The sequence below is a fragment of the Rhincodon typus genome, chromosome 13 (assembly GCF_021869965.1).
Source record: "Rhincodon typus isolate 14 chromosome 13, sRhiTyp1.1, whole genome shotgun sequence".
Classification (NCBI taxonomy): domain Eukaryota; kingdom Metazoa; phylum Chordata; class Chondrichthyes; order Orectolobiformes; family Rhincodontidae; genus Rhincodon; species Rhincodon typus.
The window spans coordinates 16275268-16303262 of NC_063344.1; the positions used below are offsets into that span (position 1 = coordinate 16275268).

The 27995-nt window shown below is 43.4% G+C and overlaps 1 pseudogene; it reads left to right on the plus strand.

Annotated features, from left to right (window-relative positions):
- Positions 1–27964, plus strand: LOC109920975 (annotated as a pseudogene).
- Positions 27965–27995: the final 31 nt, after the last annotated feature.

The window sequence follows — 27995 nt, forward strand, 5'->3', positions numbered from 1 at the left end:
ACGATGCAGGACAGCATGGGAATAAGGTAAAACGATGCTCAAAGTGCTGGAAAATACATTCTTTTAAAAAGAGGGAATGAACTGAATACTGGCCATACTGCTTGGATGTGTAATTATATCAGGGCAGAAGTGAGTTCTAGGAAAGAGGCAAACGTTAACTACACAGCAGAGAGATGCATGATCAGAGAGAATAAGAACATATGAGTAAAAAACTCTGAAGGGCAAACAGGAAGCGAAAGAGGAGCTAAGGGATTAAATTACCCAAGCAGCATTGCAAAACCTCCAAAATATTTTGCAGATAAATCAATAAATGAGAAGGTTTTGCTGGGAAAAGAATTTCCCCAAAAGATAGAGAGAAATACTTACTTGATTAGTTCTCTAGCAGGAAGCTAGAGCAAGCAGGCATACATTTACAGAATGAGACGAGCAATGCGACATGTACAACTGAAATTAATAAGGATCTACAAGATATACTAAACCAATTCCAGTTTAATTGCAGCCACACGTTTTAGTCCAGGTATTTAGCTTTCAACAAAAAAAAACAGATACATTGGTAGAGGTAACAAGGTGTAGAACTGGATGAACACAGCAGGCCAAGCAGCATCACAGGAGCAGGAAAGCTGACGTTTCGGGTCTAGACCCTTCTTCAGAAATGGGGGAGGGGAAGGGGATTCTGAAATATGTAGGGAGAGAGGGGGAGGCGGATAGAAGATGGATAGAGGAGAAGATAGGTGGAGAGGAGACAGACAGGTCAAACAGGCGGGGATGGAGCCAGTAAAGGTGAGTGTAGGTGGGGAGTTAGGGAGGGGTTAGGTCAGCCCAGAGAAGACGGGCAGGTCAAGGAGGCGGGATGAGGCTGGTAGGTAGGAGATGGGGTGGGGCTTGAGGTGGGAGGAGTGGATAGGTAGGAGGAAGGACAGGTTAGGGAGGCGGGGACAAGCTGGACTGGTTTTGGGATGCGGTCGGGGGAGGGGAGATTTTGAAACTTGTGAAGTCCACAATTACACCATTGAGCTGCAGGGTTCCCAAGCGAAATATGGGGTGCTGTTCCTGCAACCTTCGTTTGGCATCGTTGTGGCACGGCAAGAGGCCCAGGATAGACATGTCGTCCAAGGAGTGGGAGGGGCAGTTGAAATGGTTCACGACTGGGAGGTGCAGTCATTTGTCGCGAACCGAGCGTAGGTGTTCCACAAAGTGGTTCCCCAAGTCTCCGCTTGGTTTCCCCGATGCCGAGGAAGCCACAACGGGAACAGCGGATACAGTATACCACATTAGCAGATGTGCAGGTGAACAAGTGTTTGATGTGGAAGGTCTTCTTGGGGCCTGCGATGGGGGTGAGGAGGGAGATACAGGGGCAGGTGTAGCACTTCCTGCGGTTGCAGGGAAAAGTGCCGGGAGTGGTGGGGCTGGTGGGGAGTGTGGAGCAGACAAGGGAGTCACGGAGAGAGTGGTCCCTCCGGAAAGCAGATAAGGGTGGGGAGGGAAAAATGTCTTTGGTCGTGGGGTCAGATTGCAGATGGCCGAAGTGCCGGAGGATGATGCGTTGGATCCGGAGGTTGGTGGGGTGGTACGTGAGGACGAGGGGGATTCTGTTTTGGTTGTTATTGCGGGGAGGGGGTGTGAGGGATGTGCTGTGAGAAATGCGAGAGACACGGTCGAGGGCGTTTTCGAAAACTGTGGAGGGGATGTTGCGGTCCTTGAAAAACGAGGACATCTGGGATGTCCGGGAGTGGAATGCCTCATCTCGGGAGCAGATGCGGTGGAGGCGAAGGAATTGGGAATAGGGGATGGCATTTTGCAGGAAGGTGGTTGAGAGGAGGTGTATTCTAGGTAGCTGTGGGAGTCGGTAGGCATGAAATGGATATCGGTTTCCTGGTGGTTGCCAGAGATGGAAACAGAGAGGTCCAGGAAGGAGAGAGAGGTATCGGAGATGGCCCAGGTGAACTTAAGGTTGGGGTGGAAGGAGTTAGTGAAGTGGATGAACATTGGTAGAGGACCGGTGAGTGGATCATATAAGACATGTAAAGGGGAAGGGAGATGACAAGCCTACCAGCCGAACATCAGGGACAGGAAATGACACGGAAACCTGAAATAAGTAGAGACTAAAACATTTAGAAATGAGAAATATACGATCAAAACGCTAGCATTAATTTAAGAAAGATAAAATTTGTTTTTTCAATTATTTGATTTATTACGCGGGAAATAGAAAAAAAAACAGTGATGACAATTTTTGTGGACTTTAAAAAGCCTTTCGATGAGGTGCTTCAAAATAGACGAAGGAATAAAGTCAGATAATACGGATTGAGAGAAAAGTGACAGAATGGATTGCAAATTATCTTTAAGTCGGAAAACAGAGATTGAAAGAAAGACGTGTTGTTCAAACTAGGCGCAGGGAAATTATATTCCATTCATGTCAGTGCAGTATCAATATTGTTTGCATGAATAGGGCCCCTATTGTGTGAAAGCAGGCCATTCGGCCCATGCAGTCGACACCATGAAAAGTTCCGAATATCATGAAAAGTTCGAAAAGGCAGGATAGCGAAAGAATGTCCCATTTTATGCGGAAGAACATCACGACAGGCCATCAAGTCATCAACATTTCTAATATATCCACCTTCCAGTGAGGAGCACATCAGAGGCATGAAACGCTGAACATTTTAACAACTCTTCCATTAACTTCTTCACAATGGTGCGGTCTCGGAATTTCCCCTCTGTGCGCTTAGTAATATTGGAAGGAATTGGCAAGGGCCAGAAGCGGGACATGGATGTCGCGGATCTCCGTTCCGGTTGAAGTCATTGGAGGACGTATGCGGCTAAGGGCATGGTCGCGCAGTTTTACTGTCTTCTGGCGGCTAATGTTTTTAACTATTTATGTAATATATGTTTTTACAGTGTTTTAAGCTCGTTTACGTTTTCCTAGCTGCTGACATCTGTTTGTACATGTTTCCTGGAGTTTTACGTCTTTCCAGATGTTTTGTACGCCTCCTGATATTTTCAGACACTTTCAAGGGTTCATTCGTTCATTGATTTAATTTAGCTCCTCAGATCTCTCATTCAGAGAAAAGGGCAAAGCAAGGTAGGGTAAAGATGAGCAGCGCTTGTTTTCGGATAGGGTGGTGGGAAGTAGGTCGTGTAATGAGTGGTTTGCATTTGATAGATAAGGGGATGCTGGATGTTGGTAATGCTGGTGTCCTGGCTCTTAGTGAATACTAGAATATAAAAGGGCACCAGTGTGTCAGACGTGTACCGCGCTTAATGATTGCAGAATGCTTGGGCAACGAGAGGTGTCGGTCTGCAGGTGCTGTTGCCAACAGCTTGCTGTGGGATCCAACATGAGGTTGGGGTGCCGGGATGCTTTGACACTCCCGCTGGTGTCCAGGCTGTTAAACATTTGTAAAACCAGTCAGAAGTCACTTCACTTGATGAAGGAGCACCGATCTGAAAGCTTGCAATTTCAAATAAACCTGTTCGAATTACAACCTGGTGTTGTGTGACTTCTGACTTTGCCCACCCCAGTCGAATATCGGCACCTCCACATTACTTGTAGAACCGACATACATCAATGTATGCAGCAGGACATGTGGCGGAAAAACCACCCAGCTTTGCTCACTGACGTGATCTGTCTGAATCATGATTTTGGGTTCCCAAGCAGGTCTTTTTGCCAAACCGCTAAATCCAGGGTAAGTCGGTTGACCGAAATTTGCATTGCCATAGCTGATCTGAATTGAGGTGAGCGCCTCAACGGGGCTGGAAGATCTGTGTGAATGAGATCCGCATAATTGGATGGTGAACTAAATATGCATATCCTTTCCTTTCACATCTACCCACAGCTTTGATATTACAAAGTTTCGCCTGATGCAGACCATGATATTTGCTATTGAAGAAATAAACCGGAGTAAAACTCTACTTCCGAATATCACTCTGGGATATGAGATCTACGACGACTGCTCGAAGTCCGCGATAGCATTGAAAGCAGCGCTGGCTTTGGTGAATGGAAAGCAAGAACGAATTGAGCATCCTGAATGTAAAGGTTCCTCTAATGTTGCAGCTATTATTGGCTGTGATATATCCACGTCCTCCATTGCAGCCGCAACGACAATTGGAACATTCAGAATCCCAATGGTAATGTGTTAAATAGTTGGCTGTTTTTTCAACGCCGTTATAAGAATAAGATCAATTTAATGGTGATAAAGGTCATTTGGTCCATCGAGTTGGTACCGACAAGTCGAAGTGCATCCCACCATATTCTGGTAACCCCGCATTACCGTGGCACTCCACACAGCTCTCATATTCCTGCTCACAATGGTGCAATTTAAGATAGCCTTTCCACCTCAGCTGCATAACAGCAGCAACCGGCAGAATCCCACGCAGACAAAGAGAGAACGCACAAACTCCACTCAGTCACCAAAGGCTGGAATGCAACTCTGATCCCCTGCGCTGTGACTGCTAACCGCTGAGTTGCTGTGCAAACGGAATTTCATTTAGGTTAGCGTTTTTGTTTTTTAAAGTTCTGTTGAATTAAAATTTTACTTTCTGCCTTTGTGGGATTTGATCCAACATCCTGTAGAACCTTATGTTGTGGATTACATATCTAGTGAAATTATCATTGCCACCAGTGTGCCACAACCTCCCACATAACTTTGATTACTTCGGTCGATTACATTCCAATCGCAATTGTTTTGATTTAATATTGCACTTATGTGCAAAAATGAAAATCATTCATCCTGAAGATCCTGTACTAAAACATTTTTAAAAGATTCCATTAACGCTGAATGCTTTCACATATTTACTATTTTCTCTGCAGGTTAGTTACTTCTCCACTTGCACCTGTCTGAGCGACAAGCAGGAGTATCCGACTTTCTTTAGAACGATACCAAGCGACAAATATCAGTCCAAACTTCTTGCTGAACTTGTGAAAACGTTTGGCTGGAATTGGATTGGGACTATTAGAAGCAACACATATTATGGGAACTTTGGTATGAGAAAATTTATCGAAGAGGCCCAAAAACATGGGATTTGCATCGCGTACTCTGAATCGTTTTACAGAACCGATCCCGCTGAGAAAATCAGGAAAATTGTTCAGGTGATCAAAGAGGCTACCACAAAGGTTGTGGTTGGATTTCTGCATGGCGGAGATATGCGAGTGTTCATTAAAGAAATTTTGCGCCAAAATATAACGGGAATACAGTGGATTGGAAGTGAAGGTTGGGTTACAGAAGATATTTTCTCAACTGAAGAAAGGGGAAGGTTTCTTATTGGGGCCATCAGTTCAACAACTCGTAGAACGGAAATAGACGGCCTCAGACATTAGCTTGCGAAAATTCACCCTTCCAGGTTTTCTGACAGCATATTTGTGAAGAAGTTTTGGGAAACTGTATTCTCGTGCACTTTAACAAACGGCGACACGACAGTCAGTGGAAGTTCTGCAAGTAAAGTGCGGCCATGCACAGGGAATGAACATTTAGATGGGTTAGAAAATGCCTTTCTTCCAGCCATAATGGACGGAAGTTCCTACCATGTGTATAAAGCGGTATGTGCTGTCGCTCATGCACTTGATGATATGGTTTCCTGTGAAGATACAGCATGCCTGCTTTTGGTGGGATTGTTCCAGTTACAGACAGAATTTACTCAGCGAACCGTGCAAAGCGTTCTGAGCTAACAGATGATAATTACTATTATTAGATTGAAGAAAATAAATCCGTACCTCGACGGAATATATATGAAAGTTTCACCGATATGTCTGAATTTTACATTATCGAGGCTCCCAACATCAACGTTTTACACGTGTTCTTCACATTAGCATTATATTTTACTGTGTGCAACCTGTGCTTATGTGCGACCAATTCCTCACCCATGACCTCCGAAACAGTCTTTAACATCAATGTTCTCTTCTCGTTGACCATAGTGTCAAAGTTGATCTGCGCACCGGAAGCGAATTACTGGTGATATCAATCGTCTGATATCAATCATCTCTGAGACGCGTCTCTCTCATTTCTTCAATTTCTTCAATTTCGTACAATCCTATTTTTAAACAAAATCCAGATTGTCAAGTGCCTAATTTATTATGAGGTTTTGTCAAAATGATGTTCGATGTATTCGCTTGTATGTGCTACATGTCTCTGAACTAGTAACGATTTTAACAGGCAGAGCAATATTGTCAATATTTTGAGCAGTGTTATCCATTTAAAAGGAATAATAAAAAGCATATATTTTATTGCACATTACTTATTTTTTTAAAAACGAAATACCTGTTCATTAAAACGACAGTTGTGGCGGAGCATAGTTAATTTGGCAGTCGTCTCTGTGAGGTTTTGGTGGAAATGACTTTTTCCTAATTACTGCTGAGAAAACATTGGTGACCGTTCTTCCACAAACAACTCAATACCTGGTGCTGGTCCATTTCGAGTGTTGTTGGCAGAAAGTTGAAGATCATTGATTCAATGTGAACGATATAGTAGCAATAAATTTCAAATCAAAGCTATGTGTGACTTGGAGGGCAACTTGTAGGACTCTGTGCTTTCTTTTGGGAAATGATCAGTGCCTGGCACATGTGTGACATGAGTTTTACGCACCAGTAAGCATTTTATGCCTCGATGCTTTCCAGGTTTTCGTGCATGTGAGTGAGACTTCTACATTGTCTGAGCAACAGCAAATTTTGAATCAAACACCAGTTTCGGTAGATTCCGATTTTTGATGAGCCAGTAGTATTTAACAGCATTATTGATATTACCATTTTGTTGACTCTTGAGTGATTTTGTCTGGATTGGAACTGGAATTGTCATGTCTAGACTCTGCTCTATCCAGTGCACTCAGCCATTTCTTGATCTCATGTGGGATGGATTGCTGTGTTGCTGAAGTCTCACGTCTGTGATGGTAGCGATCGAAAAATCAGGTGGTGTTGGGTTACCGATTAACTGCCTTGGGGTTAAGGACGCTTGAAAACATTTGACAGCGTAATGGCTATGTTCCACTATCATTGCGGACGGGTAGGTTCATGAATCCTCGACATTGTTTGAAATGCATACTTCACCACAATCACAAGCGATTAGACGTGGCAAATAGAAAATTATGGACAGAGTTTCCAGTGGCAGAAAATTGACCACACATACGATTAAGGCCTCAGATGCAAGATAAAATATCCAGAGAATTGTCGTCATCTAGAATGCACTGCTTGGGTGGTGGTAGCAATGCACGGAGCAGTCAAAATTCAAAAGATGGTTGATGTAATATTAGAAAGGAAAACGTGACAGGCCACAGTGGTAGACCAGGCTTCCTGTACTAGTGGAATAACTCGATCAATGACAAAATGCTAATAATCCTGTGTGTTGCGCTATGTGTCAATTATATGGATAGCACACTCTTCATTTCTCTTGTTTTAGATTCCACGTGCCACTTGTTCAGAACGTTGTCCTCCCGGGACAGGAAAGATCAGCAGGAAAGGTCAGCCTATATGTTGTTTCAACTGCGCAGAGTGCGCCGATGGTGAGATCAGCAACATCACAGGCTTGTACAAACATGGTGCTGAATACCATGCCAGTTTGTGGCGACAATTAATCTTGTATTTTTAAAAAAATCCTTCATCCTTTCAGATTCCACCGATTGCATGAAGTGTCCTTTGGAATAATGATCCAATCAGCAAAAAGATCGATGTATTCCCAAAAAGATTGAATTTCTTTCCTTCCAAGAGGTTCTCGGCTACGTCTTAGTGGCCCTTGCTTTCGTGGGAGTGTGTTTTGCAATGGGTACAGCTGCTGTATTCTTCCAGTTTCGGGAGACGCCTATCGTTCGAGCGAACAATTCGGTGTTGAGCTTCCTACTTCTCTTTGCGCTAACGCTTTGCTTCCTTTGCTCAGTAACCTTCATTGGGAAACCGACCGGATTGTCCTGCATGTTGCGGCGGACTGCGTTTGGAATTGTATTTGTTCCTGTATTTTGGGGAAAACCATTCTTGTTGTGATCGCTTTTAAAGCAACTCTTCCCAACAACAACGTGATAAACTGGTTTGGACCGATGCAGCAACGGTTATGCGTGTTTGCCCTTACATTTCTTCAAGGTTTAATTTGCACGATCTGGCTCATTGTATCACCTCCCCATCCAGTGAAAAACATAACCTATTATAGACATTTCATAATTTTGGAATGTGATATGGGCTCTTTAAAATCACGAGGGGCAAGGATTGGGTGAATAGCCCGGGTGTTTTTTGAGGGTGAGGGAGTCCAAAACTAGAGGGTACAGGTTTAAGGTGACAGGGAAACGGTTTAATTGAGAACGAAGCGTGCAACCTTTTCACGAAGAAGCTGGTGCATGCATAGAATGAGCTACCAGAGGAGGCCGTGGGGGCTGTTACAATTAGAACATTTAAAAGTCACCCAAATGGGAATAGGACGCGTTTAAAGGGATATATGCCAAATGCTGCCAAATGGGACTAGATTTATTCAGGATATCTGGTTAGCATGGATGAATCGGACCAAAGGGTCTGTTTCCATGCTGTACAGCTCTATGATTCTAATACTAAAATGTCTTGCTGATTGTACAATTTACAATTACTTTCGAAGCGTTTGCGGTTTTGTTGTCATAAGTAAAGAGAAAATCCAATTTGGTTTCAGGTGTCGTGTTATCTATGAAGACAATTTTGTTGCCTCAATTTAAAAGCATGGCACAGACGTTTTATGTTGTTGTTGATATGAATTCCGTGCACACGCTGTACTTTTAATAAGTTAGCCTTTCTATCTGTTCCTATTGATATTCCTTTAGCTCTTTGGCTGTGGTAATTTTCTTCTCAGTCTGCTCGTTTACAATTTGTAGATGAATACTCTCCGCATAGAATGAAGTCTATTAATCTACAATAAAATAAAGACCCGCAGATGCTGGAGATCTGAAACAAAAACAGAAAGTGGTGAATAGCCAAGGTCTTTTTCCTACTGTTGAGGAGTCCAAAACTAGAGGGCAAACGTTTAAGGTGTGAGGCGTAAGATTGAAAAATGACCTGAGGGGTAAATGTTTTCACGCCGATGTTGGTGGCTGTATGGAATGAGCTGCCAGCAGAAGTAGGAGAGGCAGATACAAATTCAACATTTAAGAGGCAGTTGGATAGGTGCATGGAAACGAGGAGTTCAGAGGGGTGCATGCTAAATGCTGGAAAATACGGCAAGATCAGACTTGGATGATTGGTCAGTGCAGACGAGTCGGACGGAACGGTCTGATTTCATGACTCCATGACTCCAGGACGTGGTGTGGAGTGGGTACAAAATATGGAAGGAATTAATTAGGCTCTAAAGTTACTGAGTCCGATGCCAAGTGCAAGAGACTGCAGGGTTCCATAGCAGGAAATGATATTTAGGTGTTCTTGTGCATAAGGTACAAACAAAGAAAAATATCAGCAGGTAATTGGAACTCAAATGGAAAGTTGTCCTTCATTTCAAAGGGAATGGAATATATTCATCTTGCACTCATAAAGCTTAGAAAGTTTCAGGTGACCTTATTGAAACATTCAAAATTCTTAGGGAACATGATGCTAAATCCAGAAAAACCATTTCGCCTTGTGGGAAATACAGAGTAGAGGTTTAATCTCAGGCTAAGCAGTCACCCAGTGAAGTGAGAAATGAGCTGTATAAGAGCTGAAGAGAGATTGCACAAACTAAATTTGTTTTCCTCTAAACACAGGCAACTCATAGGGGACATGATGGAGATGTATAAAATTATGAGGAGTGTAGATAGGGTAGATGGGAAGATACGTTCTCATTGACGGAGGGATCAATGCCCAAGGACAGATATTTAAAGTAAGGGGCAGAAGGTTCGGAGGAAATGTGAAGAATTACTTCTTTACTCAGGTGATCTGCAACTCATTGTCTGTAAGGGTGGTACAGGCACAAACCCTTAGAATATTGAAAGAAAAATCTAGATATGCCCTTGCAATACTAAGGCTATGGGGCAAGTTATCTCCGGGTAATGAATTTGTGGAATTCTTCACCACACTGCGTCATAGAGGTTGATCGTTAAGTATATTCGAGTATATGAGATAGATTTTTAATTAATCAAGGAATTAGGAGTTTCGGAGAAAAAGGAAGGAAATTGGAGTTGAAGATGATCAAATGGACCATGATCAGACTCGATGGGCTGAATGTTCCTCATTTGTTATAGTCTGTTCAATGCTCATTACCAGGTGTAAACATTACTACCTTCCTATTGTCTGAATGGGACATGTTAACTGACTTGGCGTTTTCAAGTTCGCTTACTTTAACTTCACGTGGAATCTATCTGCAGAATTAGCGATCCACTAATCATGATTGGCCGCATCAATGAAAGTATCACACAGACAAATTGAGTATACAATGTCTAAGGTGTTTCGTCGGCTGTGAGCGCTGTGGGACATCCTCGGACCATAACGGACGCTAAATATTCCACTTTCGTTCTTATTCCGTTTAACCGAGTGTGTAGGTTTCTTGCAAAAAAGCGATGGCTTTGTTTCTGATATTCTTGTTGCCAGCTGTTGTGTCTCCGCGGGAATCACACGGAATAGTTTGCAAGCCTCGAGTAAAATATCAATCGTCGAATTTGTCTGAGGATCGTGATATTATACTGGGCGGGATATTTTCAGCATATCTAAATATAATTCACGATGTTACTTCATTTGCCGTTCGTTCAACAGACATGCATTGCGAAAGGAAGTTCAAACAATCATAGAATCGTACAATCCCTACAGTGCGGATATAAGGAATTTGACGTCTCTGACGACTTCTCTGTATCCCCGTAATCTCGCATTTAGCATGGCTAACAACCCCACGTCCGCCACCACACCACCCCCCCCCCCCCCCCCAACAACCTGCTAGACAGTACAAGGGAATTGAGTATTGTCAATGCATCTAACCTGTACATGTTTAGTTAGAGCTGTAAGCGATAAAGAAATCCTGATTTCACGTAACCACACGCCCGGAATAGTTTTCTGAATTCTGTGGAGAATCATCAGTTGCAGTACTTAAACTGTTTTGTCTTTGTCTTTGACGTGTTTATGTTCTGATATTTGAATGAGATAATTATTTCCGCAGAGTAATGATCATTCTGAATTATTTAAATTAGCCTATAATATCGAATTTCAATTTGATTTTGCAAAGAACGGAGGGACAAATTGAGTTCTCAAGCAGAGTCAAAATCAAATAAAACTCGAAATGTTGACTCTGTTTCTCTGCCCACACATACTGCCGGACATGCTGAGATTCTCCGGCGTTTCCTATGTTTGTGTTTAAGGGAAGAATGGTTATTATAACGGCATTGAATTGTTGACGAATATTTTTTATTGTCCCTACACTGTAAAAATAGTAATGCAATCGTTAGTACTCTCTAAAGGAATCCCGAATAGCAGATGCAATCCACCGAAAGTACATTGAACGTATACCACGTTGGTATTAGTTAGAAATACTCCGTGTGCCAGAGGTGAAATTCTTGCAATCCATTAAGCGTTGTTATGTAGTTGAGTTTGGACCATAAAATCCCTGCAGCGAGGAAGCAGGCGATTAGGCCAATTGTGTCGACACGGACCCGTGCCCTCCCCACAATCCTACATTTCCCATTGCTAATCCACCTAGCCTGCAGGTTCCAAGACACTCTGGGGGTAGTTAGAATGGTGAATCCATCAAAGCTGCGCATCTTTGGACTGTAAGAGGAAACGCCCGCAGACACAGGGGGAATGTGCAAACACCACGCAGACAGTCGCCCAAGGGCGAGATCGAACTGGGATCCGTGGCTCTGTGAGGCAGCAGTGTTAACGACTGAGCTACCTTTCAACTCAGGTAAACGTGAAACAGTAGCTTTCACACTGGGTAGACCGCAAAAGATTTGCTGCATGCATTCTGCTCAATCTCTTGGACAACGGAAAACGTGGAGATGGTGCAGAGATGATTTACGAAGATGATGTCGGAAACGCGTGGGTTTGTATATCAGAAAAGAATTCAGAGGCTCGGTTTCTTTTCTTGTGGAAAAGAAAAGTCAGCGTGACTTAACAGGGATATTTAACATCATGGAAGATTCCGAAAGAGAGAATGTCTCATTTTATGCAGAAGACTGTCACGAAATGCCATCAAGTCATCAATACTGCCGATCAATGCACGGACTTCGATCAGGAGAAACTCAGAGACTGGAGCTGTTGCGCGTTTAAAATTGCTCCGCGATTTTTTTTTTACTTTGCTGCGGTTTTGGAATTCCTTTCTGTGTGCTCAGTGATATTCAAAGGAAAGGGCCAGGGCCTGTAGCTGGACAGGGAGGTTGCGGAGCTGCGTTCCCTTCGACGTCATTGGATGAGGGCATGAAGATAAAGGTCGAGCAGTATTCCTGTCTTCTGGCGAAGGGTGTCTATAATTGTTTGTGTCACACATGTTTTTAAGCGTTTTAGTTGTTTTCTTTTAAAGATTTCGAAGGTACAAGGGTTGTACGTGTTTCCAGATGTTTTGTGTGCCCCAAGGTATTAACAGATGTTATCACGGGTTAATACATTCAACGATTTAATTGTAGCTCCTTAGACTTGCCAACCAGAGAAAAGGCCAAGAGCAAGGTGGTGTAGACATGAGCAACGTTTGCTTTGGGGTGTGGTGGAGGGGGGACAGCGGTCGTGACAGATTTGGGGTTGATAGATAATGGGATGCTGGATGTTGGTAAAGCTGTGGGAATGGATATTGGCGGAGCCCGGAATGTAACCAGATCCCAGCGTGCCGGACGTAGACCGCGCTTAATGCGTACTGAATGCCGAGGTAACGGATTGGGTGGGAGGGTAGGTGGGGTGGTGAATCTGCAGAGGATGTTGCCGATAGGTTACCATGGGAGCTGACATGAGTTTGGGGATGCTGGTGTGCATTTGACGCGACCGCTGTCGTACAGGTTTAAAAATACTTGTACACCCGACATAAATCAGAGTACTTGGCTGAGCAAGTCGTGACTATTCGACCCAATTTTGCCTATTGGTGTGCTCCGTCGGGATCAAGGTCGTGTGTTCCCAAGCAGGCCTTCCTGGCAAACCATTAGTTCGAGCTTAAGTCGGTTGCTAGGGATTTGCGTTTCCATTGCGGGTTTCAGTTGAGGTGAGTGTCTCAGTGGTATTGGAAGGTCTTGGTGAGTGAAATCCGCAGAATTGGATGGTGAATTAATTACGCAATCATTTACTTTTGGCATATACCCTGCAGTTTTGATGCCTTCAGCTTTCGCCTGATGCAGACGATGGTATTTGCTCTTGAAGAAATAAATCGGAGCAAAACTCTACTTCCGCTAATCACTCTGGGATGTGAGATCTACGATGCTGCTACACCTCAGCGATAGCGTCGAAAGCAGAGTTGGCTTTGGTGAATGGAGATGGTATCACAGCTGCAGAAAGGGAAGCCGTGGGCGTGGGTTTCTCCACTGAGTCAGTATGTGTGGAAGTCAGAAACAGGAAACGAGCAGTCACTTTATTGGGAGTTTTCTATAGACCACGCACCACCTCCCCCCACCCTCCCCCCCCCCCCCCCCCCCCCCCCCCCCCCCCCCCCACACACACACACAGCAACAGGGAATCTGAGCGACAGATCGGTAGACAGATTTTGGAAAGGTGCAGAAGTAATAGGATTGTTGTCATAGGCGACTTCGACTTCCCTACTATAGACTGGAATCTGGTAAGTGCAAATAGTTTGGATGGAGCAGATTTTGTCAGGTGTGTCCCGAAGGATTTCTGACTCAATGTGTAGATAGGCCGACTAGAGGGGAGGCCACATTCGATTTGGTGCTTGGCAACGAACCAGTTCAGGTGTTAGATCTCTCAGTGGGAGAGCATTTCGGTGATAGTGATCACAACTCCCTGCCTTTTACTATAGGCATGAAGAAGGATAGGAACAGACGGTATGGGAAAGTATTTAATTGGGGGAGGGGGAATTACAATGCTATTGTGCAAGAACTACAGAGCACCAACTGGGATAAGATGTTCCCAGGGAAATGCATGGTAGAAATGTGGAGGCTGTGTAGGGAGCAGTTGCTACAGGTACTGGATGGGTTTGTCCCACTGAGGCAAGGAAAGGATGGTAAGGTGAAGGAACCTTGGATGACAAGACATGTTGAACACCTAGTCAAGAGGAAGAAGGAAGCTTACTTCAGGTTGAGGAACCAAGGATCGGACAGGGCTCTAGAGGTCTACAAGGTAGCCAGGAAGGAACTGAAGAATGGACATAGGAGAGCTATGAGGAGTATGAGAAAACCTTGGCGGGTAGGATCGAGGAAAACACCAAGGATTTCTATACTTATGTGAGGAACAAGAGGATGGCCAGAGTGAGGGTAGGGCCAATCAGGGATAGTGAAGGGGACTTGTGTGTGGAGTCAGAGAAGGTAGGTGTGGTCCTTAATGAATACTTTGCTTCAGTATTCACCAGTGAGAGAGACCTTGACATTTGTGAGGACAGCATGAAACAGGCAGATATGCTCGAACAGGTTGTTGTTAGGAAGGAGATGTGCGAGAAATTTTGAAAATCATGAGGATAGATAAGTCCCCTGAGCCAGACGGGATATACCCAAGGTTTCCTCAGGAAGCAAGGGAAGAGATTGCTGCACCTTTGGCAGTGATCATTGCGTCCTCACTGTCCACTGGAGCAGTACCAGAAGGTTGGAGGGTGTCAAATGTCATTCCCTTGTTCAAGAAAGGGAATAGGAATCATCCTGGAAATTACAGACCAGTCAGTCTTACTTCTATGGTGGGCAAATTATTGGAGAGGATTCTGAGAGATAGTATTTATGATTATTTGGAAAAGCACAGTTTTATTAGAAATAGTCAGCATGGTTTTGTGAGGGACAGACCATGCCTCACAACCCTTATTGAATTCTTTGAGGGTGTGACAAAACATATCGATGAAGGTAGAGCAGTGGATGTAGTTTAATATGGATTTTAGCAAGGCATTCAATAACATGGTCGGCTTATTCAGAAAGTAAATAGGCATGGGATTCAGGGAGATTTAGCGTCTGGATAAAAAACTGGCTGTCTAATAGAAGACAGAGGGTGGTAGTAGATGGTCAGCCTGAAACTTGGTGACGATTGGTGTGCCGCAGGGATCTGTTCTGGGACCTCTGCTCTTTGTGATCTTCATAAATGACTTGGATGAGGAAGTGGAATCGTGGGTTAGTAAGCTTGCCGATGACACTAAGGTTGGTGGAGTTGTGGACAGCGTGGAGGGCTGTTGTGGGTTGCAGCAGGACATTGACAGGATGCAGAGCTGGGCAAAGAAGTGGCAGATGGAATTTAACCCAGAAAAGTGTGAACGGGTTTATTTTGGAAGGTCAAATTTGGATGCAGAATACAGGGTTAAAGACAGGATTCTCGACAGTGTGGAGGAACAGAGGAATATTGGGTGGCACGTCCATAGATTCCTCAAAGTTGCGACCCAAGTTGATACGGTTGTAAAGAAGGCATGTGGTGTGTTGGCTTTCATTGACAGGGGAGTTGAGTTTCAGAGCCGCAAGGTTATGTTGCAGCTCTATAAAACTCTGGTTAGACCACACTTGCAATATTGTGTACATTTCTGGTCACCTCATTATAGGAAAGATGTGGAAGCTTTAGAAAGGGTGCAGAGGAAATTTACCAGGATGTTGCCTGGACTGGAGGTCAGGTATTATGAGAAAAGGTTGAGTGAGCTCGGGCTTTTTTCATTGGAGTGAAGAAGGATGAGAGGTGACTTGATAGAAGTTTACAAGATGATGACAGGCATGGATAGAATGGATAGTGGGAGACTTTTTCCCAGGGCGGAAATGAATATTACGAGGAGGCATAATTTTAAGGTGATTGGAGGCAGGTATAGGGGAGATGTCAGAGGTCGGTTCTTCACACAGAGAGTGGTGGGCGTGTGGAATGCGCCTCCGGCTGTGGTAGTTGAGTCAGATAATTTAGAGACATTTAAAGGACTGTTGGATAGGCACATGGAGGATAGTAAAATGTAGGGTATGCAGGGTAGGTTGATCTTAGTAGGATAAGAGGTCGGCACAACATCGTGGGCCGAAGGGCCTGTACTGTGCTGTACTGTTCTATGTTCTATGTTGCAGGGACTAATTTAGTACCATGTATGTAAAGATTTCTCTAATGTTGCAGCCATTATTGACTGTGATATATCCACGCCCTCCGTTACAAACGCAAGGACCGTTGGAACATTTGGAATTGTGATGGCAACAGATCAAATATTTGACTGCATTTTCAAAATGCAGATAGATTCATCGAATCCAAGGATAGCGGCTATATGGCCCATCAGGTTAGTCGCGACTCACCAAAGAACATCCCACCCTATCCCCGTAACGCTGCACTTACCGTGGCGAATTCACCTCACCTGCATATCTCTGGATACTATGGGGCAATCTTGCACGGCCAATCCACCTAACCTGCACAGTTTTGTACTGTGGAAGGAACCAGAAGCACTGAGTTGAAACCCACGCAGACAAGTTGAGAACGTACAATCTCCACATATTTTCCCAAGGATGGAATTGAAACCGGGGCTCTAGCACTGTGAATCAGGAGCATGAAACACTGAGTCACAGTGTCACCGAAAAATTCATCATTATAGCTTCTTTTGTTCAATACAGTTTTTACTTTTATTGAATTTTTGCTATCTGTCATTGGGAATTTGTCCTGATATTCCCACAAATCCTTTTGTTTTAGGTTATGATCCAATGGTATGCCACCATCACCCACATCATAGAGTGCGTTTGCTCATGAAGGCACTGGCGCAAGGCATGGATACACTGCAATCGTAACAAAAACGTGATTTCACTGGAACATTCGACTGGTAGAGCTCTTCAGGGTGATTTAAAGCAGTGTGGAGCTGGACGAATGCAACAGGTCAGACAGCACCAGAGGAGCAGGAAAGTCGACGTTTCGGGTCGCAACCCTTCATCAGGACTGAGGAGGGGGCAGCGAGCTGGGGAATAAATAGAGGGAGGAGGGGTGGAGCTAGGGGATGGTAGGTAGGATGGGGATTGGTGGATGCAGGCAGTAAAATGTAGGGTATGCAAGGTAGATTGATCTTAGTAGGATAAGAGGTCGGCATAACATCGTGGGCCGAAGGGCCTCTACTGTGCTGCACTGTTCTATGTTCTATGTTGCAGGTACTAATTGAGTACCATGTATGTAAAGGTTTCTCTAACGTTGCAGCCATTATCGGCTTTAGTTGGCGTTAGTGGGAATTGGTCATTGGGAAGGTTTGAGCAGATAGGTAGAGAAGAAGATGGACTGTTTGTGTCAGGTCAGGAGACTAGAGGGAGAAGGGTGGGGGGTAAAATTGGTGGTGTGTTGATAGGTGGATGCTGTCAGGGAGTATAGGAATTGGTCAGTGGGAAGGGTGAGGCGGATAGGTGGGGAAGATGATGCACAGGTTGTGTCAGTTTAAGGAGGTTGGGATGTGAGGGAGGTTTAGACATGGGTGGAGGCCAGGGATAGGGAGAATTAGAAACTGGTGAATTCTGAGTTCAGGCTGTTGGGCTGTAGGCTCCCGAGGCGGAATATGAGGTGACCAATTCAAGGATTTGCTCCTCCAGTTTGCATGTGGCATGTTTGTGACCCTGGAGGAGGCCCAGGATGGATATGTCATCAACGGAGAGAGGAGGAGTTAAAGTGTTTGGCAAACAGTAGGTGTATTTGATTATAGTGTAAAGTGCGCAGCTCCTCCGTGACTTGGTCACTGAGTCTGTGCTTGGTCTGCCAATAGAACGATGGCCACATCAGGAGCACCGGATACAGTTGACCAGTTTGGAGAATATACAGGTGAATCCCTGTAGGATTTGGAAAATTTGTTTTGGGCCTTGAATGGAGGTGATAGGGAAGATGTATGGGCAGGTGTAGCACCTCTTGCGGTTGCAAGGAAAGGTCCTGGGTATGGTGCGATTAGTGGAGAGTATGGAGCGGACGACGGAGTTGCGGAGTGAGCGGACCCCATGAAAGGAAGATAAGGGTGAGGAGGGAAATATCTCTTTGGTGGTGTGGTCGGATTGCAAGTGGCGGAGTAGAGGAGGATGATACTGGGTGAGGAGTGTGGTGGATTGTTATGTGAGGACCAGGGGGGTTATGTCTTTATTTTTGTTTGGAGGGGGTGGAGTTTGAGGGCAGAAGTGCGGGAAATGCAAGCGCTGCAGTTGAGGGCATTTTTGATCACCGGAGGGGGTAAGTTGTTGATCTTGAAATAGGAGGATGTCTGGGATGTCTGGAAATGGGATCTATCTTGGGAACAAATGTGGTGGAGAAAGAGGAATTGGGAGTAATGGATCGCATTCTTGCAGGAGGCTGAGTGAAAGAATGTGTAGTTCAGTTAGTTATGGTAGTGGGTGAGTTTGAAGTAGATGTCTGTGCTGAAACGGTTACCGGAGATCGAAACGGAGAGGCTCATTAAGGGCAGGGAGGTATTGGAGATGGTACAGGTGAATTTGAGATTGGGCTGATAGGTGTTAGTAAAGTTGATGAACTGTTCAAGTTCCTCACGCATGAGGCCGCGCCGGTATAATCGGTATAACAGCGGAAGAGGGGCAGTTCCGCGTCTCCTAAGAAGATGCAGACCAAGCGCAGAACCACACCGATGCCCATTGCCAACCTTTACTTCATAGGAAGTGGAAGGAGTTAAAGGAGAATATGTTCAGCTTTAAGGACAAGTTATTTTCGGCGGATGAGGGTGTCGGTGGAAGGGAAATGGTTGGGCCTGCGGGAGAGAAAGAAACAGAGGGCTTTTAAGCTGTCTCTAAGGGGGATACAAACATACATGGACTGGACGTCCATGGTGGAGATGAGATTTTGAGGGCTGGGGAATTGAAAGTCTTGGAGGAGGTGGAGGGCATGTGTGGTGTCCCGAATGTTCAACACTTGCGCCGTTTAGTCACTGTTGTGATGTAGAAAACTGAAAAGATAAATTCTAGCCAAGGACATGCCATTAACAATGACGTGCTAAAAGCTGAGAATATCAGTGCTAATTTTTGTTGTGTGATAGTTATTGGCGAGCTTTATATTTTCATGATTTGACCGGCCTTGGTTCTCACTGAATGTTTAATTTAAAGCCTGCCATTCTGACAATTGGGCACTCACTGGGAGCTACTTTGGACTATCAGTCAAATCTCTGTAGTGGGACGAGACTCCATACACTCTCAAAAAGAGTATTTCCAGCCAATATTGACATTTTAATGAGACGGAAGACCAGATACTTGCAAAACTAGGAGATGGTTCTCCAAACGTTATATGTTCCAACCCGGATGTGAATTTGTGATATTATTCATTGTTAGATAATCGGTATTCATTTCCAAAAATTAATTTTAATGCATATATCCAAATGACAACCAACGATTTACATGTCTTGCATTGTTCTCATATAGCTGCTGCACGAATTACACACAATAAATTTCACTGCTCGCACAGAGGAAATCATGTGTTTTGACTAAAATGGTGATCCAGGCCCAAAGTATGACTTAGTAAATTTACTAACGAATTTGGAAAGTAGACCTGAAACTGTAAAAATTGAATATTGTAAAGTTTCAGCACTGGAGGGAGGAGAACTTATCCTGAATATGAGAGATATCATTTGGAGCTCCACTGGAAAGCAGACATTTTCCTTACGAATGGACTGAGAGCCCATGGTTAAAAGAAGTGACCTTTAGACGAGAAAAAATTGAAAAGAAGCAGAAGTGTTTTTGCGAACCAATAGACCCCGAGTGTCACTGTTAAGGCCGTTATTTATTATCCTTTCTTACAGACCTAGTTTTACACACGACTCAGTCGTTTTCTTGGTCACTTGTTTCTATTTTCACTTCTTGCTTTAACCCCTTAAAGCCTAAGATTTTGTTCCTCTTCACTGCAAGGTATTTCTGTGCGATTCAACAGTTGGGAATGCAGTTTCCTTTCTCCGTTTCGAATATCTTCATTTGTTACAAAACAACCGACATTGAATCTGCAATGGACCAGACCAGATCCCCTCAAAATATTTAAAGAAGGTAGCCTCGGCCCGAGCCTTTTCTTAATTTAAATGTAGATGTGAAGTGCCGTCTTCTGAATACGATGTGACTGGTCAAACTACTCGACGGTTAACCAAAACACAATTTTATTTCTTTATTCATTCACGGATGAAGGCATCGCTGACCAGGCAGCATTTATTGGCCATCCTTAATTATTGGCCTTCCCATACACAATTTAAGTAATGTACAAACAGAACAAAGAGGAACGTAGAATAATTTAAGTATTGCGAATATTTACTGAACAATAGATACAGTACATACAACTAATTAATTGTTCTAATATAGTAACATCCCATGTACTCACTCCTTGGAAAAATAGTAAATTCAGACAATGATTCTTTCATACAGTTCTCCAATCCAGGAGGTGGTGGGGGGAACGGGGATAAGAACATCAAGAGAAGATTCAGAGTGGAGCATCCAGGAGGCATCCTCTGTCACTTCCATCTCTTTTGAGACCCAAAGGCTTCTCATTAAAACTGGACACAAAACGTTAAAAAAAAAACCTAGAACGTCTGGTCTGTGATAGTTAGCTACATTCAGGCTGCTTCCATTGTTGCAAATTTTTAAAACCCAAAATTCTCATAAATTGCTTATGCTCAGCGCCTCTGTCTCATAACCTCCCAAAGAAACGTACACAATCACCTTTTAAAGTGACAGCATCATCACAAATCAATACATGAGCTTTTGAAGTCTTCTTGCTTTTGATTCTTGCCGGATTTGCGATGGGTCTGCGGACTCAGAATGTTGGTACATTCGACTCTTCTGATGATGCCGATACTGCTGAGTTTATCTCGCAATTTCAATTTTTGTTTGTTGTAACAAATCGTTAAGTTTGTTTTCTTTTGCAGCGGTGAACTGGCAGAGGATTTTGAGATTATGAAAGAACTTTATAGAATAGACGCAGGGAAAGTGTTTGTTCTTCAGTCACGAATGTCGTTAACTGACCAGAGAACAATTCAATGTAATCTCAAAAATGATCTTGAATGGAATGATATAAGTGGATTTGACAGGCAGGTACGGCAACTGCCGAGAGAGAAAGAAAGTGACGTTTACAGTGTTGATTGTAAATAAAGAATGTTGGAGTAAGTTTTCATGGAGTATTATAAGAGACATGGAGCAGTTCGTGACTGCGCTGTAGATTGTGCCATGTATGTAACTCACATCACATGAATGCCAGTTTGCGACGTTCCCTCTTGGTGGCAATGCTTTTATGCAGAAAAATCATGATTACTTTATACCAGTTGTAGTTAAGGTTGGTTTAGGGACACGCGCAAAATATTCAGAGCTCACAGACGGCTTTTTTTTCATTCACTTGGAGAATGTGAATGTTGTTGACTATGCTAGCATTTGTTGCTCTTCCCTAATTACCCAGCGAGAAGTTGAGATTCAACCACACATTGCTGTGGGTCTGGAGTCACATGCAGATTAGATCAGGTAAGGATGGCAGTTTCCTTCACTGAAGGACATTAATGAACCAGATGGCTTATTCCGATAATTGACAATGTTTTCATGGTCATCATAAGACTCTTAATTCCGGATTTTTATTCAATTCAGGTTCAAACACCTGCCATGGGAGAATACGAACCAGCGTCCTGAGAACATTAGCTCGTTCTCTGGAATGACAGTCCAGCGATAATACCAAGAGGCATCGCCTTCTCTGATAAGTATCATTTCAGTTTGAAGAAAGAAAAAAAACTGCACCTCCATTGAATGTATAAGAGGTTTCACTGATAGTTCTCATCATTACATTATCAACAATCGTCCCCACTCACATTTCGCGAAATTAATATGCATTTTAATGAATGCAATATGTGTTCACAGTCAGCAATTGCTGACCTACAGCTTCCGAAGCAATCTTTAAACTTGGTGTTGTTTTTATTTCGTTGACCACAGCTTCGAGTTTGATCTGCGTTCTTGAAGGAATCAGTGGTGACAATGCACTTATCTAGCAGTTACTTTTCTCTGATTTTTCTTGTCGGTTTCCTGGATGTCAAGTACGCAATTTATTAAAACAGTATTTGTCAAAATTATGTTCCATATAGTCACTTGAAAGTACTAACCTGTCCTTGCACACGCAAAGATTTTAACAGGCAAAGCAATATTGTTGGCGTTTTGCCAAATGTTAATCATGTAAAAATAATCTTCAAACATATATATTTAATTATACAACTTCATATTTTATCAACAAAATACGTGTTAATTAAAACAGCAGTTGTCTTTGTAGCTTCGTTTTAGTTTGAGATGGTCCGTGTGAGTCGTTAGGAAGAAAGAGATTTATTCAAAATTACTGCCGAGAACACGTTGGTGAACCTTCTTCCACAGACACCACAATCATCTCGTAGTGGCCCATCTCCAGTGTTGTTGGCAACAAGTTGAAGAACATCGATTCAATGTGAACAAAATAAGAGCAATAAACTGTCAAACAAAAACTTTGTCTGTCTTGGAGTGCAATTGCGATTTTCTATTCTTTCTAATGGCAAATGATAGCCTGGCATTTGCATGACATATGTATTACTTACTGGCAATGCTTTTAAGCCTGGATGTTATCCAAGTCTTTGTCCATGGAGGTGAGACTGCTTCATTATTTGAGCAATAGCAAATTGAAACAAACACAATTCCGTTTCAGTAAATTGTGCGACATTGATGAGCGAGTTTTTTTTTCTTACTTTAACCTTCTTGCCTTTTGTGGGGAGACCAAGACTGCGTGAGGGACAGTGAGAGAGCGCGGGGGAGTGAGAGAGAGGGAGGGACCGAGCCGACTGCGGAGGATAGCGAGCCGGGTTGGGGAAGTGACAGACAACGAATCCAATGCAGACAGCGAGCCCATCGCGGCAGCGGATATCTGTGGCGGCGAGAGCAGGCAGCCTGCGGTGTCTCGGCATTTGCGGCCGCGTCGAATTCGGAGAGATCGAGCCTCATGAGGAGGGGATCGATCCCAACAGGGAGGAGGTCAAACCCATGCGGGGACAGCGAGCGCAGTATGGCTAATCACTTAAGAAGGACTGCAGTCTTGAATCGTTATCTTTATTTTTCTACTTTATTCTCGGGACGTTATTGTTCAACTTTTTACTATGTTCCTTATTTTTCTGCTTTGTACTTAAGACTTTGCACACAGGTACCTTTGGACTTAAGACGGTTCCGGGACTGGCGACATTGTTCACTTTTCACTGTACTCCTTTATCCCTGCACTTACATAAACGTGAAAATAAAATCTCATTCTAATTCTAATATTCCAAATTATGTGGCACTGTTCAGCATGTAGTGTTTCACAGCACTATTGATATCACGATTTTGCGGCTGTGGAGTGTGGATGAGGGATGGTATGTGGATGGATCGGAAGTGAAATTTCCATGCGTGACGGGCAGGGCATACTTCGCTAATTTTCAAGAAGCGTCGTACCTGCACCGGACAGTTTGGAGTTTCTGTTGCACCCACTGCGCTCAGCCTCTTCTCGATATCGTGTGGGTTGGATAACTTAGTTGCAGGTTGACATCTAGAACGGCCGGGATCTAGAGTCCCGGGACGGGCTCGTGGTGTTGGTTTTCTTGTTATCTCTCCTGATGTAAAATGTTTGAAAGCACTTGAGCTCAAATGTGATCTGTTCCACTTCCATTGAAGTCGGACAAGTTCAGGGATCACCTATCTCCGTTGACATGATATTTGAGCACCACCATACACGACTGGATGTGGCAAAGAGAAAATGAGGGAATCACAGTTTCCAGTGGCAGAGGATTGGTCACTCATAGAACTAAGGCCACAGATGCAAAATATAATACAGAGAATTGTCATGACCTGCAATGCACTGCCTGAGAGAAGGTGGAAACAAAGCATCGATAAGCCGACATTCGAAACATTATTGGCTTAATCTCTGAAGGGAAAAATACAGGGGACAGTAGCAGAGTTAGATTTCAGGCCTGACAATATACTTCAGCCAATGACAAAATACGAACATCTCCATATATGTTACCCTATGAATCCAATATATGGATAACACAGGTATCCTTTACATTCTCTTAGATTCCGTGTGCCCTTTTCTTAGAACCGTGTCCTGCCGGTACAAGAAAGTCAGCAGGAAAGGTCAGCCAATGTTTTGACTGCGCCCAGTGCGCCGATGTTGAGATAAAAACACTTCATGTATGTACAAACATGGGGCCCACATTATGCTATCTCGTGGAAAAAGTATTTGCGTATTAAAAGTATTATTCTATTCTTGCAAATTCCACCGACTGCGTGATATGTCCTTTGGAATATTGATCCAATCAGCAAAAAGATCGTTGTCTTCCCAAAAAGATTGAATTTCCTTCCTTCCAAGAGTTTCTGGGCTACGTCTTCGTGACACTTGCTTTATTGGAAGTGTGTCCTGCACTAGGTGCTGCTGTTATATTCTTCCAACTGATTTAGTTAAAAGGGCAATCTTTTGGAGGACTGTTATTTCGTCAGATGAACTGGAAAGAGGCGCGCAGGCACAGAATATATGGGCAGCGAGATAATGGCAAGAGAATTCCAGGTAATTAAGAGAATGTCAACAGATAAGTACAAATAGTGTGAGTAGAAAGTGTACAGGCTGAATAATAACATTTTGTGGGTAATCAACTGTGTCAACAGATTACGACAACGTTGTACGTGAAGTGTCCACAGCTGAAAAACAAGTGAAGTGATGACCCATGAACCGATTAAGTAAAACAGAGAGATAATTGCAAATAATGAAAAGTAAGGTGGTACTAATGACAAACAAATTGGCTGGAATAACACGAACAGGTATCAGAATCGCAATGACAAAACACTATCATCTCCATCTGTTTTACGCTATGATGTTACTATATGGATAATGCAGGTATTTTTTAGATCCACGTGCTCAGAACCTTTACTCAGAACCTTGTCCTCTTGGAAGAAGAAAGGTCAGCAGGAAAAATTATGCTGTTTTTCACTGCACAGAGAGCGCCGATGGTGAGATTACTATCACCACGGTAGTGTACGGATAAGGAATCGAATAATATGTCATCTCGTGGAAAATAAACCCTTGTGTATTAAAAGGAAAGGTAGCTCCAATCTTTCAGATTCCGCCGATTGCATGAAATTTCCTTTGGAATATGGTCCAAGCAGCAAAAGGATGAACGTGTTCTCAAAAGCATTGAATTTCTTTCCTTCCAAGAGGTTCTCGGCCATGTCTTAGTGACACTTGCTGTCGTGGGAATGTGTCTTTCACGGGTCACAGCTGCTACTTTTTTCTGGTATCGGGAAACTCCTTTTGTTCGAGAGATCAATTTGGAGCTGAGCTTCCTCCTTCTCTTTGTGCTAACGCTTTGTTTCCTGTGCTCACTTACCTTCATTGGGAAACAGGCCAGATGCTCCTGCATAATGCAGCGGACTGCATTTGGAATTGTATTTGTTATCTGTATTTCCGGTATTTTGGGGAAAACCGTTCTTGTTGTAATCGCTTTTAAGTCAACTCTTGCTAACAACAATCTGATGAATTGGTTTGGACCGATGCAGCAACGGTTAATCGTATTTTCCTTACATTTCTTCAAGGTTTAATTTGCATGAATTGGCTCATTGTATCACCTCTTTATCCAGTGAAAAACATGACCTACACAGAGACATCATAATTTTGGAATGTGATGTGAGCTCTTTAAAAGCCTTTTATTTTGTGTCCAGCTATATTGGTTTTCTGTCCACTGTTTGCTTCCTGCTAGCTTTTCTTGCCCGGAAACTTCCAGATAATGAAAAACACAGCCTATCATAGAGACATCATAATTTTGGAATGCAATGTGTGTTCTTTAAAAGTCTTGTATTTTGTGTCCAGCTATATTGGTCTTCTGTCCACTGGATGCTTCCTGCTTGCTTTTCTTGCCCGGAAACTTCCGCATAATTTCAATATGATGTATATAACTTTCAGTATGCTGATTTTCTGTGTTGTTTGGATAACTTTTATTCCGGCTTATATCAGCTCTCCAGGAAAGTATACAGTGCCTGTAGAAGTGTTTGCCATTTGGGTGTCAAGCTTTGGTTTCCTTGTCTGCATTTTTCTTCGAAATGTTACATTACCTTACCGAAACCGCAGAATTACGTAAAAGAAAACATGATGGGTAAAAGGTCTTCACTGTAGTTCTAAGCTTCCTCTATTTCTGCCCGCACAATGTTAGAGTCTCGAGATTATTGGTCGAATATAAATATCCCTTGCTGATTAAACATTTTGTATTCATTTTCGATACATTTGTGTCTTTGTTCCAATAAATGAAACAGCAATAAAGTCCTATCTTATTTCATATTTCTTGTTATATGTGAAGCGAGGTGATACAATGAGCCAATTCGTGCAAATTAAACCTATGTGAAGACGATTTGGTAGCCTGGTGCACCGCCGTCAACATTTTATTTTGGTCTGGATATGAATTCCGTGCCATGCTGCATTTGTATTAAGTTGGCCTTTCTGTCGGTTCGTAATGATTTTCATGTATTGAATTATCTTCACTGTCACATGTACTCAAATGAGTATAGTCAAAATTTGCAAGACACCGCTTATGGCACCATTTTAGATACAAGGGCAACTGCTACCCGAAGCGGAGAGGACGCCATGCTAAGCCGAGAGACCATCGTGCCGGGCCGAAAGGCAACCACACCAGACCCAGAGGACGCTTCTCTGGGTCCTCTCTGAGACCGAGAGTCCGAAAGCATGTTGAGGTCTGGAGGCTGCCTGTGCTGAGGCCAGGATTTCTGGGCATTGCCGAGAAGGAAGAAGACAGAAAAAAACACAAAAGTTGAAATAAGTAAAAAATGGACGGAGCGGACGAGCCCCAGCTGAAACATCCTACTCCGCCGCCATCTTAGATTCTGCTCATTTCGCCCACTGGCTGAGGTAATTTTCTCTTCAGTCTGCTCATTTATGATATGTAGATGCATATTCTTCGCATAGGTCGAAGCCCATTATTCTAGTATCAAACAAATAACTTCGGATGATGGACATCTGAACACAAACAGAAAGTTCTGAAGAAAGTCAGCAAGTCTGGCAGCTTCTTTGGAGAAAATACTGAATTAACGTTTCGAGTCTGGTGACTCTTCATCAGAAATATCAGCCGGCAGGAAAATCTGGTATTTATGTCAAAGCCGAAGTGGGGGAGGAGTGAGTGCGTAGGCGGACATCCAACAGAGACAGAGAGAAATTTGAATGAGGGTGGTGAACAATGAGACAATGGATAGTACACCAGGAGAGAAGAGCTGAATAAGAGGCAAGAGGTAAGTTAGAAAATGGTTGAGGTGCGCTGAATGTAACCCATTTGGATAAGTATAGGAATAGGAAAGGTTTGGAGGGGTCTGGGGCATGAGCGGGCAGTTGAAACTAGTTTAGTTTGGGTTTATGTTTGCCATGCACTGGTTGGACCAAAGAGCATGTTTCCGTGCTGTATGACTCTATGACTCCGTATGAGATAGACGGGTGTTTACTTATGACGGGAATCAAGGGTTTTGAGGAAAGAAGCAGGAAACTGGAGTTGAGAATTATCAGATCAGCCATGATCTAATTGATTGGCAGACTCGATGGGGTAAATGGCCTCCTTTTGTTATGGACCTAGTGATGACCGTTAGCAGGATTAATCCTTCTTACAATCTTGTTTTCTATTTTGGAAAATGTTGACTAATTCTGGGTTTTTAAGTTCATTTGTTGTTATTTCACGTGAGTTATATCTGCAGCAGTAACGACCTTTTATTTATAATTGCCGATATGAATGACTGTGCCAGGCAGGCAAGTTGATTGTGCAGTGTCTCCGAGATTTGATCCATTTCATCAGGTGTAAGATGACTCATTCGCTGTGAAGCGCTGTGGGATGTCCTCGGGTTGTTACGGATGTTATATAACTCCACGTTTTTCTTTATTCCATTTAACCCAGTGTTAGCTTCCTTGCAAGAAAGCGATGGGTTTGTTTCAGATATTCCTGTTGCTATCTGTTTTGCCTACATGGGAATCACTCGGAATGATCTGCAGACCTCGAGCAAAAGATGACTTGCCGAATTTGTCTAAAGGTGGTGATATT